This window comes from Onychostruthus taczanowskii, unplaced genomic scaffold (genome assembly GCF_017590055.1).
Source record: "Onychostruthus taczanowskii isolate IOZ18803 unplaced genomic scaffold, ASM1759005v1 scaffold239, whole genome shotgun sequence".
NCBI lineage: Eukaryota > Metazoa > Chordata > Aves > Passeriformes > Passeridae > Onychostruthus > Onychostruthus taczanowskii.
In genome coordinates, this window is record NW_024499673.1 from 176,326 (window position 1) to 186,046 (window position 9,721).

The window sequence follows — 9,721 nt, forward strand, 5'->3', positions numbered from 1 at the left end:
CTTCAGAACCCGGCACCAGGGGCGGCCGCCCGGGCCTCAGGGCTGCGCGGGGCACAGCAGGCCAGTGCCGGCCACAGGGAGCGCCCGGCCGAGGGGCAGAGCCCGCGCCAAGCCTTCCCTCTGTGCCCTCTCTGCAGCTGGTAGAGGACGAGAGCTCAGCAGCCGAGCACCTGCACTGGGCCCTGCCATGCCTGCGCAACCCACAGAAGCTCCTGCGGCAGGCAGCCATAAGGTTCATTGGTGAGCAACGAGCCCGGCATCTCTTGCCTGCCATCCCGGGCTCGGCCCCAGCCCCGCTGCTGCCCGGACAGCGGGAGCCGGGCAGGCGGCGGTGGAGCCCCGTCCGCCCTCGGGGCTGCCGCCGCCCGCCCTCCCGCAGCCGTGCTCCCGGCCGTCAGGCTCCGCCCCGGCAGGGGCCCGGGCTGAGCCCGCAGGGCGTGCGGCCACAGGGCTGGCAGCGCCCGTGCGGGGCAGCTGTGCCGCCTGGGGCCGCCACAGCCTCCTCTGTGCTTCCAGTGATCTTCGGCGGAACCTGAAGAGGCAGCAGGAAGAGCTCCAGCTCAAGCCGTCAGGGTAAGCTCATGCAGCGCGGTGTGAGCAGGGGCTGGCTGGAGGGGGATCTACAATCCCTGCCCCAGCTGCTGAGTTTTCTGCTCCCCTGTGCAGAGGAGGAGTGGCGTGGCCAGAGCACACAGGGCTTTCAGGGCCAGCATCTTCTCTCTGATCCCGTTGTCTCCTGCTCCCTTCTGGCCGTGGCAAGAGCCACATGGGATGGCCCTGGCAGCAGGGTCTCCTTGGGCCCCTGCAGATCCTGGCTCCCACCATGGCTCTGTTCCTCTCTCTTGCAGCCCTTCAAGCAGCCAGCAAAGACAACAGCCCATCCTGCTCCAACCTGCATATTCAAGCTAAGTTTTGCCAAGGAGCTGCAGAACTAAGGTCATCTTCCAAACTGAGAGAACCAATGTCCCTAGAAGAGGACCATGAGACCCAGAAGGGAACACCTCCCCACCTCATAGTGCCGCTGGAGCTCCAGGCTTAGCTGATGCTGATCCCTCCCTCTGGCTCTCAGAGCCTAGCCATCCCCTTTATTTCCTCCCAGCCTACTCCACTGCTTTGCTTTCATTTAATAAACTCTTTGGCTTCTTCACTTTACCTGGGTCTTTGTGGAGCTGAAGTGTCACAAAACCTAAGCCCTGGCACACACAGGCCTTTGCTTGCCTTCTCTGTTGTTTTGTGCAGTGGCACAGAGAAACAGGCTGGAAAGTCCCTGCTGCTCCAGTTGCACAGGACCGTGGAGTTGAAGGTCATGCTGAGCACGCTGAAGGGAACAAGGACCCTGGGTTTTAGAAGAGCCAGCTTGAGTATGCTCTTCCGTGGCAAGCATCCACCGAGGGCAGAGGAGCTTGTGATGCTGGAAGTTCTCACCAAGAGCTTCCTGAAAGCGCAGCAATGCTCCATGCATAGACAGGGACAGGAAGAGGGCAGAAGCAGAGACCATGGTGGCCTAACAGTGAGTTTGGGCTGTGCCCCAAAGCACATGAAGCAGCAGCAGCAGCAGCAGCGGAGTGGCTGTGACTCAGGAGGCGCAAGCGTCCCAGTGGCTGCAGCGCTGTCAGGCAGTGCCTGCAGGCTGGGAGCGCCTCTGGCAGCTCTGGTCTCCCCACAAGTGAGGAATGGCAGCTCCTGCCTCAGGCCCAGTCAGAAAGGCAGAGGCAGGGGACCCTTCCCAGCTGTCTTGGGCATGGCTGCAAAACAGTCTTCCTGTGCCCGTGTTTGGGCTGTGCTGAGCCCAGAGCCGGCCAGCTTGTGCTCTGCTGTGCCAGGAGCGTTCAGGGCAGGCAGGAGAAGTGCTGCATGCACAGCGCAGCGCCCTGGAAGGGGCTGATGAGAGCCTCCTGCAGGAACAGGGCTCCGCTCCCTGGCTGGGAACAGCCTGGTTTTGCTGCCGTGAGCGCAGGCAGGAGTTCAGGCTCGTGCAGAGGCAGCGGGCAGCTCGTGTTTGTAGGGGCCCGGGGCTGCGCGCCCAAAGTGACACATGGGCGTGGGGAAGGAAGCGACACAGAGCCGGGGGAAGGAAGATGAGCTGGAGCTGGAGTGCCTGTGCTGCAAGGAGCACAAGTAATTCAGCCTTGCCAGGCTTTCTTAAATGTGTGTGTTGGTGTTCCCTGGGAATCTGCACATTTGGGCAAGTGCCTTTGGAAGAAAGGGGCCTGATTCTCAAGGAAACTGCTTCCCCAGGAGCCCTCAGTAAGCTAGGTGCAGCTGTCTCCCTTGGGCTCCCTGTGCTCCTTTCAGTCCTTGAGGCCCTTGCACTTGGCAGAGGAGCAGGGAAGGGGCAAGGATGTCAGGAGCAGCTTTGGCATCTGCCTGGGCCTGCAGAGACCAAGCCAAGCGCCTGCGGCAGGGTGCGTTCCCCCGCTTTGAGCACAGGTCTGAGATGGATCATCTCTGTCCAGCCAAGAGCCCCAAAGCTTTCTTGGAGAGCTGTGAATTCAAAGGCCTTTTTTGCACTGAGTGATGTTTTGGTTTTTGCCTTTTTCCTTTCATATGCTCTCTGTATTTTTTGCACATGTTTGACAGAGGGACAGACTTCCATGGCACGGGATATTTAATTGTGCTCCTTTGCTTGAAAACATAAAGATATGTTTTGAGAAAAGAAAATATTGATCATTTGATAATCTTTCTTTTTTTTTGTTGGCTTGTCTTTTTTTTTTTTTGTTTTTTGGTTTTTTTTTTTTTTATTATTCTTTTCCTTTAAGGTACCTTTGATTACATTGGTGTTGTATAATTTGGTAGCAGGTCCTTGTCTTAGCATTTATTAGTATGAATTTGCTAATACATATTTATTTATTTGAATTACAATGTGCGACAAATTAGTGACTGCTCCATGCAATTGTTTTTCCCGATCCTACTCTTCAGCAAGCCAACAGCAGGAATTTGTGTTTGGGTTCCAGATCTCAGCATCCGTTTGCAATGCAATTTTACATGGCAATGCCTCTAAAATACAACATAGTGGCTGTAAATAAAAACAAAAAAAACCCGCCGAGACCAAAAGAAAACAAAACAAAGCCATAAAAACCAAAACAAACAACAACATCAAAAAAATCAAACCAACCGACTAAACAAAACAAAGCAAAACAAAATCCAGCTGTGGCGTGTGTTTTTTCTTAATGTCATTATTGTTTTCTATTAGTAGAATGGTTTAATCCCCTGTTCCCCCTGCCTGAGTCCCTCAGAATGGTCGCTTCCCAAGTTCTATACCCCCTGTTTTTCCCACCGCTGGGTTGCCTCTCAAAGTGATTGATTCCCTGCTCCTCCCATAAAGCCCTTATATGTGTGTGTCAATCCCTAACGTGCTGCCCACTGCCCCTGCCTGTCATCGTAACCACCCCCCTTTCTTTCGAGAAGATTCTGTATCATATATCCCCAGTCTTGTCTATGATTTGTCCCCAAGTCTTCCTCGCTCCCCTGTGCAAGCCTCATTGGTTCCATACCTCTCCCCGTGCCTTTACCTATTGGCTACCTTACGTTTCCACCCCTTACACCCACTCCCTTTATAAACCCCTTTCTCCCGACACTTGTCCCTGAACCCGTCTGGGAATAAAGCTTCCTTGGCATTCACAAAAGTGTCCGCTCTCTCATTCCTTCACCTTGGACCTTCGTGACTTGCATCAGTCTGTGTCACCCACGCCGCAGACTGTGCCATTACCTGGGCATTCTCAGGAAGAGAGCCTGGGAGCGGCCGCTCTTGTGGCCCCCTCCGGTCACACGAGGAGCGGCTAGCTGGCGCTTCTCTGCTCCAGTGACCGCAGTGTGAGTCGCACCACCAAAACAAAAAAAATAACACACCAAAAAAACCAAACAAACCCCACTCACCCAGGCCCCAACAGTTTTCACCTTTTAAATTGACAAAAAAGGTACTTCACAGAATGATAAAATCAAGGGTTTGTGAAAGTCCATGAGAAGGCGCCCAGCCTGAGAGGTCTCCCAGACAAGTCTCAAACAGAGCAAGTTGCCTGGCGGTACCTGCAGGTGAGTTTTGATTGTCCTTGAGGGTGTAGATCCCACAGCCCCTCTCTGAGCATCTGTGCCCATGCGTGACTTCTCCCACTATCATTTCTCTGTTTTCACATCTACAGGTGCCATTTCCTTTGCTCCCACCTGCTCCTCCTGTCTCTGTTCCTCAGAGCAGGGAGTGTTACGGAGGCTGAAAATAAAAGACAGCAGGTCTTTGTTGTTCATCCAGTGTCAAAAGGATTGTCTGATACTTTGTTCTCAGATAAAAATGCCTGACTCATGGTTTTTGCTTTGCTTTTTATTGGTGGATAGCTTTTCTCTGGAAGTGAATGGATTCATTAATATAGTAAATATATTAATAGGAAAACAATGTATCTGAAGCCAAATAGAATGATGTCCATTGTAACCCATAAAGTAACTGCAGGCCAAAAAATTAATATACTTTTGTGTGCTTCTTTGAGAAAATTCATTATAAAATAAAATACTACATAGTTCACCAGTCCTCTGATTAAATTTCTTTAAATAAGACTTTAATATTCCGTGTAATGCCATCTGAAATTATCCAAAGAAAATAAAATTAATAACTCAAACCAACTAAATATCTGTCTCTAGTCTTATCTGCATACACTGATTAAGTTGTTATTGCCTACCTAAGCTGTATTTAAGTCCTGCCAATTAATATTTATTAAAAGAAATGGAAGAGAAAGTGCCAGAATTTTTTTGCAGGTGTTGATGACATGTTGTCCCTGAAACTGGCTCCAGTGTTTCTGCAAGAAAGGGCGAAATGCCCCACCATTTCTAGGAGATCAAAGACACTATTGAAGAGGATCCTAAACTTTGGTTAAAAATAGAAAATAAGTAATTCATTTAGGAATTTACATATAATAGAGTCTTGATTTAGTTTTAAGGAAAAATCTGAAACATATTGAGAATGTTTAAAAAAATTTTTTGTTTTTACTGATCTAGCCCAAAAAATGGCAGCATAATGTAGGAAACATCCATAGAGCTTTGCTAAGACATGTGCCTTTGATCCAATGACTAATGTCAACATTTTGTAATGAAAGTTTCAAGACTTGATTGACTGTTAATAAAATATTAAAATTCCTAATGGAGTCTCAAAATATTTTGCAGCATGTGGTGAAGCAGCGAAATCTGTCTAGGAAAAGGAGGATCAACTGATATTTACAACTGTGTTGGAAATAAATCTTTACAGGAAGAATTTTAAGGTTATTAATGAACTCTGACCTTTAAGAAAGCCCCTGTAACCACCTACTTCTAGGAATAAAGCCAAATGCCCCCACAATGAAATAAAGGATTTTCAGGCATCTACACAAGCCTGTGGTGAGAAAGCATGAAAAGGAAGTGGGTTTTTCATGTCATGTTTCAAACATCTGGATGTAGGAAAATAAATATAATTGAGAAATTCAAGTTCTGAGAACTCCCCAGCAAAGCAGCCCAGGATAATTTTAACTAAAAGTGCTCTTCCTGCAATCTTTCATTCTCATCATCACTTCATTACAGGCTCAGCACTGATGTCTGTAGTCATAATCAGAACAAGGATGGGCTGAAGAATTTTGGAGTTTGCAGGCACAGAAAGCAGGAGAGATGGCAGATATTTCTCTTGGGTCATCTAGAGAGATGCATTCTGTCAAGGAAAATAGGAATGGGCCAATTCCTGCCTTGCATTCAGCTCTGTAGTTTCTATATTTGGGTTAACAAACTTCAGTCAGTATTTGAGTGTATCTGCACCTCTGCCAAGTGGTAATCAGAGTAAAACCAGATTTTCACTGCTCACTCTGCATGCTGTTTATGCTCCCACCTGGACAGAATGTAAATAGACAGCACACCCCTGTGCTGACTGAGAGCAGCAGAAGGGGAATTACTGCCTCTGGAAGAACCGGGAAAGTAACCAGAGCTTCTGCCTTTTCATGGTTCCAAGTAGTATTAAGTCATGCTTTGCTAATTAAATCACCTGAGGTCATCTGTTTATTGTCCTTTATTAGAACAAAATGATGTTGATGATGGTTTAAGCTCCAGCTCCTTCACTGGCACACAGAGGCTGCTCAGTTTCCAGAAGGATTTGAGTGTGATGGAAGAAATTCTTTGCATCTTCCCAAGGGACCTGGTGAAGGAACTTCACACGGCACAATTTTGCCCAGAACAAGATCTAAACAAGGGAAAAATGTTAATTTTAATTTTTCTCTGTCAGTTTTGTGATAAGCCGAGACAGTAAATACTAAGGAGTAATAAACAAAAAATTTCAGGAGCTCATTTGCCCTTATGGGAGAGCTTAGAGCATTACCATTGTTAACTCTGTTCCCTGGATTTGTAAATTCAAGGTAGCATTTCCACACTGACAGCAGTCTTCACCAAAGGACCCCTGACAATACTGGTTTGTTGGTGAGGTGTCTGTCAGGGTATAAATATGAGAGGTGTCTGGTTTATTTCCCATTAGAGGACTTTATAATGTATCTGCAACCTTTTTGTGGTACTGGACCTTGTAAATTTTTGTGCTAGTTATATAGCTTATCAAAACCAGAAATGACAAGAAATAAAATACAATTTATTGCTGGTTTGTGCTACCAGTATAAACTATTATAATATTTAGGAGACTGTATTTTAACTCATCAGTTATTGCATCATTTCATATTAAATGATCAATTTCATATGTTCTTCCTTTCCAAAGAGGCTTTCTTACAGGTGAATTTATCACAAATCACCTTTCTATATCATTAATCAGCAAATGAAAGCAATTGTCTTTAGTAAACCAAACCAGCCTTGGAGAATGGAATCAGATAAAAATTAACAACTCTCAACTTAATTGTCCTCTGTCAGTCCTACTTTCCTACACATATTTAATGTGATCAAAGCTTTAAAAATGCTGAGGACAACAAATTTTTAACTCCATCCTCAGCAGATTTGCCTTTTTTCCCCTTAGTTTTAGATCTTTCACAGTCTGGAGGCTTTCAGTTTTCCTGACACCAAAGATCATATTGTTCTTTAGCTGTGTTTTATTCACATATACATTTAACCTATCATTATTGATTTCTTTTTATCACGGTTAAATGACTGACCCTCCACAGCCTCTCAGGGTTTGTGTCCCTGATTGTGTCTCATTTTCCAGGCATCCCTACATCATATTTGGGAACTAGCTGAAAATCAGAATGGTCTTTCTTCTGTGCTATATGCAGGGTCGGTACTTTCTATCTCTGTTTCTAAGCTCAGCTCTCATTCTCGCAGTTTATTTGAATTATTTCAGAAGAAATTTTAAAATATGAAACATAATCACTGCTCCAAACCCCTGGATATTACAACAGCACATTTACTTACTTAGATCCCTTTCAGCACAAAGGATATCCTTCACTCTGATATTCCTCCTAAGTGATTTGGTAACAACAGCTCTTTTGAACCTTTTAAAACATAACATAGTCGTCTTGACTGCATTTGACCTCTTCAGCCTTTTCTCCCTCATTTCTAGACCCACTGCCTAAAGTGCGTGAAAATTTTCATTTTCTTTTTCCTTTACTTTGTTGAACAGAAAAATGGCTGACAAAAGAATATGATTGGTGGAACCCTTCAGAATTCATTGCAAATTTTTGCCTGCTTTGGAGATTAATCGTGCAGAGAGCTAGGAAAAAGGGTATCTCTTCTGTAAATAGAATCTTAGTAATATATAACTGAACAACTTTTTACAAATGAGAGATAGTTGTAATCATGCCTAAAACACTTTCAGCTATACTGTTAGCCAGATTTTTCTGCTTTCTAGTAGGAAAAAGCTCCTCTGCTGAAATTGCTGTCATGACTTTGTGCTGTTCCAAATCATGGCACCCACTAATTTAGTGGAGTGACTGCTCCACATTGATCCTTATGCCCCACCAGCACCCTTGGTTTTTTAGCCATCATGCTAGAGTTAATGTATTTTTCTTCCATTTTACATAGTTAACCAGAACTTTATCCCAAAAAGCATTAGGGAATGTGTGTCCCTGTAAAGTTCCATGGAGTCACACATGAAATAGTCAGCACAGGCAGCAAACAACCTGTTCATATCTGGTCACAGAGCTTGTTGTTTACCCTGAAGAGATGGAATTATCTGTTTACTTCAGCTAGTAATCTTCCTGCTTTAGGAATCTTCCTGCTTTCCTAAGAGAAAGGCAGGGCAGGTTGTCAGAGTTTTAAAAAAACAAAACAAAAAAAAAAAACCAACCAACCAACCAACCAAAAAAACCCAAACCCAAAAAAACCCAACAAATAATATCTTACTAACAGATTCCAATGCCTAAAGAACTGCCAAATCTCTGCAAGCCAGTCTCTCTGCAGATGATTCCCTCAGAAAATCTTATAGAATGTCTTTTCTCAACATCTTTAGACCTGTCAATGTCTTTTAAAGGAATAAATTAGTGGAGTCTGTTTTCACCTCAGTGACACTGTCAGGATGCCATTATATTAAATGTCAAAAGAAAAGAAGAAAAATATTTTTAAACTGAATGATTTGCATACCTAGGAATATTTTCACATTTCAACATTTTAGAGGCTGTACAATTCCTTATATAGGGCATGTCAAAGTAAGTTTGTTCTTACAGAAAAACAGTGCTGAATAAATTTTACTGGGCATTAGTCAAATTCAATGTGTGCAGGGATTTATCCCCGATTTCTTCTAAGCAAATCAGCACAGAATCCTCATATTACTATGCAAGCTCATGGATCTTGCCATTCATTTGCACTAAATCTTGGATGGGTTCCATAAAAATACTCTGGATTTAAGAATATATTGGGATCACATTTGTTGAATTGGACATTGTTATTCCATTCCATTCTTTTGGATTGTTTTAGTTGATTGATCTGGTTGAGGTTTTTTTGGTGGGGTTTGTGGAATTTTCTGTTGTTTGGTTGTTATTTGTTTTTTTTTTTTTTCCCTGAAGGCTGCTATGCTTTAGAATCAATATATTTTTTGATGAAGGAGATTAAGATAGGTCAATTTCTTTTGGTGGATTTAATAAGTGCTCGTAGTTCGTAAGATTGATCAAAGGCGCTGTGCTTGGTTTAAAAATATTTAATTTTGGACATTTTTTATAATATCAGTATATTTCTCTTTAACCTCAGCTTTGACTGAGGTGGCTGATTTTTTTTTCCAGTAAAAAAAAAAAGTGAACGGTGTGTGATTAGGGCAGTAATTAAACACAGCCTGCTATCAGTACAGTTCTTTACTAGCCCTGAAATGGAGTGGTCAAGCAGGATTTCAGTGGTTGCCTTCCTCTGGAGTCTTGGTTCCTGTCCAGGCAAAGACTCCAGAGCACTGGCTTGACCTCAAGCATCTCCTTGAGAGAGGAGGCTGCTCATACGCTGGTGAAGTTGCTTTGAAACCACAAGTTATCACTCCATGTGAGTGATGCCTTAAGCAGACATGCTTCCTACATTTTTGGGAATGCTGGCAAACCAGCAAGAGTTTACTGGGCAGATGAGCTGCAGATTCCTGAGGCACATAACCACATACTTCACAAACCACAGCCCCTGTGATGAATGTTCAGTGCCCTTCTGGCAGGTGTGAGCCATCAGCCTCGACTCTCTTCTGTTACTTCCCCAAACTGAACATTTGTCACAGCAACTCCACCCTGGCCAATGAATAACCCATTTTCAGTTTGCTTTCCTCCACCAGGCTTGATCCCCTTCACTTGAGTTGGTGTTTTCTCTCAATGCTCCCATCTTT

General features: G+C 44.6%; 1 long non-coding RNA gene across 1 annotated transcript; it reads left to right on the forward strand.

Moving 5' to 3' along the window:
* The first annotated feature begins 426 nt into the window (after window positions 1–426).
* LOC121336468 lies at window positions 427–1,152 on the forward strand. Its single transcript, XR_005952755.1, has 2 exons — window positions 427–573; window positions 849–1,152. It is a non-coding gene; the product is annotated as an uncharacterized LOC121336468 (long non-coding RNA).
* Window positions 1,153–9,721: the final 8,569 nt, after the last annotated feature.